This window comes from Myotis lucifugus, unplaced genomic scaffold, assembly GCF_000147115.1.
Source record: "Myotis lucifugus unplaced genomic scaffold, Myoluc2.0 scaffold_107, whole genome shotgun sequence".
In the NCBI taxonomy this organism is placed as follows: domain Eukaryota; kingdom Metazoa; phylum Chordata; class Mammalia; order Chiroptera; family Vespertilionidae; genus Myotis; species Myotis lucifugus.
Window position 1 is genome coordinate 159,192 of NW_005871155.1, and position 5,966 is coordinate 165,157.

A 5,966-nucleotide genomic window follows, 5' to 3' on the forward strand; every position below is an offset into this window, starting at 1 on the left:
AAGGAGGGTGCCCTGCTCTGTGGGTGATAGAGGGCGGTGCCCCCACCCCCTGATCCGCCCTGCTGTGTGTGTGACAGGGGGCGGTGCCCTAACTCCCCTATCGGCCCTACTCTGTGCGTGACAGGGGGCAGCGCCCCAACCCCCTGATTGGCCCTGCTCTGTGCATGATAGGGGGTGGTGCTGCAACCTCCCCATCGACCCTGCCTTCAGTGTGACAGGGGGCGGTGCCCCAACCCCCCAATCGGCCCCACTCTGAGCATGACTGAGGGTGGCATCGCAACCTCCCAATCCGTCCTGCTCTGTGCATGACAGGGGGCGGCGCCCCAACTCCCCAATCAGCCCTGCTCTGAGCCTGACCAGGGGCTGCACCTAGGGATTGGGCCTGCCCTCTGCCACCCAGGAGCAGGCCTAAGCCAGCAGGTCGTTATCTCTCGAGGGGTCCCAGACTGCGAGAGGGCACAGGCCAGGCTGAGGGACCCCCCATTCCCCCCCCCCCCCCCCGCACAAAATTTTTGTGTACTGGGCCTCTAGTATATTATAAAGTAAAATTCACATTGCAGTGTTACTTTGAGAGACCTATAACATTTAATATATATAATTTGACATGATATGGACATTCACTTTTTAAAAATATGTGAGTGGTTGGGAGACAATTTGCAATGAATAGCTCATGTTTTGCACTTGTTGTGAGCAGAGGTATTGACTGCCTTTGATATAGACTATGTTTTCAAAGATGTCTGTGTAGTGAATAGCCTTTGAAGAGAAAGTTGTTTCTCTCTGGGGCAAAAGACGGGCGTGCTTACTAGAAAAGATTCTGATTTCCTAGGCTCAGGCTTCCTATCTTGTAATGCAGCTCATGGTGTGTGCAGATGTCACCTGGCTCTCTTTGAATTGCACGGTGTACCTGGGGCTGTGGAGTGGCACAAGAGAATGCTACTACTTGGCTTATTGTTATTGCTCTGAGTCACAAAGTTCTTTGTCTCTGACACAAGAGTCTCATGTCCTCTGCCAGCATCTATGAAACAATGGCAGTGCAACTCGTTAGCTTCTAAGGAAGGTGAAATCTTAGATCCTTCACAGTTTCTGATATATGGAATATCTAAAATAATTTTATTTTGAATGGGTACTCTTAAAAACAAACCAAACATGAAATATTTCCTCCAGGATTTTATTTATAATTGAGATCTATTATTTTATTTTAAATCATATTCAGAGAAGAATGAATATACCAATTTATCAAATGAATTTTCATCCTAAAACTCAATAATGAAATATTCCTAAAACCAATTATTTCTGGAGGTAATAAAGGGAAGCAGGGAATGATATAATCTATAAAAGCTTTTTCTTGCATGTTGGCTTTAACCTTCTTATGATAAATTTTCCAAAAGTGAGTAACATGCCAACAAAGACACTTCCAAACATTTTTCAAGCTTGTGGAAGTCACAACAAATAGGAGAGGACTAGCTTCAGATGCTTTTTCAGGCTTCTGATTATTGTATTAACATAAGTAGGATTTCAATCAAATGTCAGATAATAAAAGGGGGGAAGGTGGAGATGGCAGGACTATTCAAAGAGATAAATAGCCATCTTCACTTGATGACCTTTTGATTAGAAGAAGTATGCTCATGTGCAATTGTTAATCATTAAGAGTGGATGTATTAACTGAGCCTCTACTTCATTTTTTGCCTAGTGCACACAGCAATCAACCTTTGCCTCACTGAGGCAGCAGGAGAGAGAAACAATAGCCCTCAGAGAGTGTGTGGTCACTTGGAGCGTTCCCTTCCAAGTAAATGTAGTGTTTTATGTAGGAACAATATGTTACTTGCATCCATTTGAATATTTCCTTCTGTTCCTGTTCTCTATCAGTTCAGGGGTTTATAATCCTCTGAAGCCATTTCAGTCACCACAAATCCTCTAATCGGATAAAGAGAAGAGAAAGAAAATGATGTTCACATCAGTCACCTCACTTTTGCAGGATGGACCAGGCTTCGAACCTCTCCACTTTCTCCACTCAGCTTGCTCCTCCTCTGACTAGCTGTGTCCTGGAAAGAACTGCCTCACCAACATTCTTTTCATAAATGTTGGAGAGACTCCAAAAATCATCTCAAGAAAATAATCTTCAACATATGGGTACAAATAAGGTAACGGTGAGTAATAGGCAATTTTTACTGGCTCACTGCATCTACTTGCACAGGGAGGACCTCACCCCGTCACCCTAAATCCCTCCCAGTTATTTCTGGGATTTTCTTGGTGGTTTTCACACATGCTCACCAAGAATCCTCTTCTACTATGAACAATCAAGAGGTAAAGGTCGAGGAAAGACTTAAATTATAAAAACTTAGGTGCCCAATGTGAACACTGATTGAACAAAAACTTTTTAGGTCATTTTATTGTTTTTAGAGAACAAAATAAATTTGCATTAATCAATATGACACAGAGAAAGTCTTTGTCAATGAAATGAGCACCATGCTGCTGGCTGGTTTATACAATCTTAACAAGCATTTTCCCTCAAATCCAACTCATCTGAGTCATCTCTGGTTGTACCAGGCAAGGCAACCTGATTTTGAGATGCCTTTCTCTTCAAGTATGGGCAAGCAATTACTGGTTGTCTTACCTTCATCCAAAGACACATTTCATTTGGGTGTGCAATAGTAAACATGGGCCAAAGCAGGGATTCTGATCGTGGCTAAATGGGCTTCAACTATTTAAGGACTTCTGGGAGCGGGTATTAGTCAATGAGTCAGGGGGTTGCCAAGGCAACAACAAAATGCTTTCTGGCAGATTGGCTCTGCTTCAGGTTTAAGAGGGTTATGGAAGAATCGAAGCTTAGAGAATGAAGTCACTGCTCACCTCTCCCTAGTTTTATAATGTTAAGTAAGGCTTTTCTAGTCATGCAAAGAGATAGATATCTGAGGAGGAAAGGTAAGGAGTTCTATGAATCATTTGCAAATAGGAAAAAATGAAAAAAGGATGCACTAAACAAGATTATACGGGCTTGGAAAAAGTTATGACAAAGACAAAGCAAAACACTCCCTTCGTGTCAACCCGTTGGGAGTCCATGTCCATGAGTTTATAGGAGTGAGAAAAGTTTATTTGACAGGTTTTTGGTAGTATGGCTCATACTGTTTAGGAGATTACTGCAATTCTCATAGGTAAATATAATAAAGAGGAGAACATTAGAACAAAGTGCAATGTTACATATCTCTTGAGTCTTTATCTGATTGTGTAAGCTGAAAGCTAAGAGTACGTCTAATTTTCCCAAGTTATGCAGAGAATGTCACAAAATTATGATCTCTAAGGGTAGTGCAACTTGCAGTTTTCAAACACTTTTTTTTCAGTGTATAGAAAATAGGTAATATCTAAGAATCAGGTTTAAATTTTTTTTAATTTTTCCCGCATTTCTAGTCTCTGGGTTGATCATCTCCCTCACTCCTTAGCCAGTTGAACCAGAGACTATAACCTAAAATGTTCAATAATATATTCATTCAACAGTAACTTATGGAGCACATACTATGTACCAGACATTACTGCCAACCCTGGGGATACACGTATGAACAACACAGCTAAAAAGCCCTGACCCCATGGAGGATTTTGTCATGGGGCAGGGTAGGGGGAGACTGACAATAAGCAAATACATAATAAATGTTGTGATGGGAAGTGCTGTGGAGAAAAATAAACAAGGACGAGAGAGAGTGCTGCAGGTAGTCCAACTTTAAATGGGGTGCTCAGGGAAGGCCTCCATGAATAGGGATCAGCTGAACAAAAACTTTCCAAAAGTGGAGGACTAAGCCGGGTGTGAATCTGGGAAAACAACTATGGAGAGAAAATAGAAAGAGAAAGATGTGAGGCAGATTTTAGAGCCAGTAAGGTCGCAAGTGTGGTGCAAATGGGGCAAGCTAAGGGGAGGAGATGAGCTCAGAGGGTGACTAGGTGGGAAGAGGTAGGAAAAAGACTGCGCAGAAACTAGGACCAGTAGGTCATCTTAAGGCATTGCCTTTCACAACTAACTGGTCAGAGGTGAACACTAGTAACACTCTTAGTGACTCTAATTATGTCCCAGGGACTTAGTTCCACTCTTGTGCTGCATTTTCCCATGATGACTCTGGCTGTTAGATATTATTACCCCTACTTACAGACAAGCAAACTGAGGTCCAGAAGAATAAATGGACTTGCCCAGGATCACAGTTAATAAGCAGCTGAAAGTAAGACCTAAGACTGCCTATTCTCGTTTCCTTTCGGCTGGAACCGCCATCTTCCAGTAATTCGCCAAAATGACTAACACAAAGGGAAAGAGGAGAGGCACCCACTATATGTTCTCTAGGCCTTTCAGAAAACATGGACTTGTTCCTTCGGCCACACACATGCGAATCTACAAGAAAGGTGATATTGTGGACATCAAGAGAATGGGCACTGTTCAAAAAGGAATGCCCCACAAATGTCACCAGGGCAAAACTGGAAGAGTCTACAATGTCACCCAGCATGCAGTGGGCATTATTGTGAACAAGCAAGTTAAGGGCAAGATTCTTGCCAAGAGAATTAATGTACATATTGAGCATAGTAAGCACTCTAAGAGCCGAGATAGCTTCCTGAAACGTGTGAAGGAAAATGATCAGAAAAAGAAGCAAGCCAAAGAGAAAGGTACCTGGGTTCAACTGAAGCATCAGCCTGCTCCACCCAGAGAAGCACACTTTGTGAGAACCAATGGAAAGGAGCTTGAGCTGCTGGAACCCATTCCCTATGAATTCATGGCATGATAAGTGGGGAAAAATAAAAAAGACTTCTGTGCTGATAAAAATGTTTCTCTTAATTGAGTAGAAGTGTGGCGTCCCTTCCCCGCAAAGAATAATTAAAGAAAACTTTGTGTCACTCCCCCCCACAAAAAAAGACTGCCTATTCTCAGATAAAGACTCCTTGCCCAAAGCAATTCATCTTGCTAAGGTTCACAATTAAAAGGGGGAAGAAAATATTATTTGGTAAATATTTATAGTAAAATTGAAAACCATTTTATGATGAATTAAATTTAAATCCAGGTTCAGAATAAATACCTTTTCAAATAGTGTTACAAATAAAATGCTAAATATAAGAAATTTCTTATTTTTATTATGAATTTGGATATCTGATTGCATAATAAGAAATAAGATTCAGGATGATAATTCTCATTCTTACGATAGGAAGATTTTAGTATCATTTTATATTTTTCAAAACCAGGTTGGGAAATGGGGGTGAGGAAAAGAAAAATTAGCATTTTAAAGTGCCTAGTATATGTCAGGAAGTTTTATATGTTTTGTTTCATTTTAAGCCTTTCTAAAATCTTGCAAATTAGATATTTTCCTCAGTTCACATGAAAGAATATTTTGCCTAAGATTACACATTTGAAAACCTAGACTTTTTTAGACTCAAACATTTCATTATCATAGCATTTTACAAAGTGTATTCAATTAGAGTACTAATGTGTATTCCAAGGTAAACACATACACACACACACACACACACACACACACACTCAAAACCCCCCAAAATCCTAAACCAGTGATGGCGAACCTTTTGAGCTCGGTGTGTCAGCATTTTGAAAAACCCTAACTTAACTCTGGTGCCGTGTCACATATAGAAATTTTTTGATATTTGCAACCATAGTAAAACAAAGATTTATAATTTTGATATTTATTTTATATATTTAAATGCCATTTAACAAAGAAAAATCAACCAAAAAAATGAGTGTCATAGGTTCACCATCACTGCCCTAAACTAAAAGCTATTTCCACAGTTATGCACATTTAATAAGACTGGAAGACAAAGTTAAATTAACTTACCCTGCAGACATCTCCACAATTTTAACATGCAAAGGTGGATTTTGTTTAATAGTAAATGTTTAACAACCAAGTCTCTTATTTAAATTTTATTTAAATCTAATTAGGCCTAATTTACAACATTTGCTTATTACCAATTGCCTATTTCCATGGTGTCAA

At 40.1% G+C, this 5,966-nt stretch overlaps 1 pseudogene across 1 annotated transcript; it reads left to right on the top strand.

Moving 5' to 3' along the window:
* The first annotated feature begins 4,234 nt into the window (after positions 1-4,234).
* LOC102421677 lies at positions 4,235-4,795 on the top strand (annotated as a pseudogene). Its single transcript, XR_001349089.2, has one exon. The product of XR_001349089.2 is annotated as a 60S ribosomal protein L21 pseudogene (transcript).
* The last annotated feature ends 1,171 nt before the right edge of the window (positions 4,796-5,966 follow it).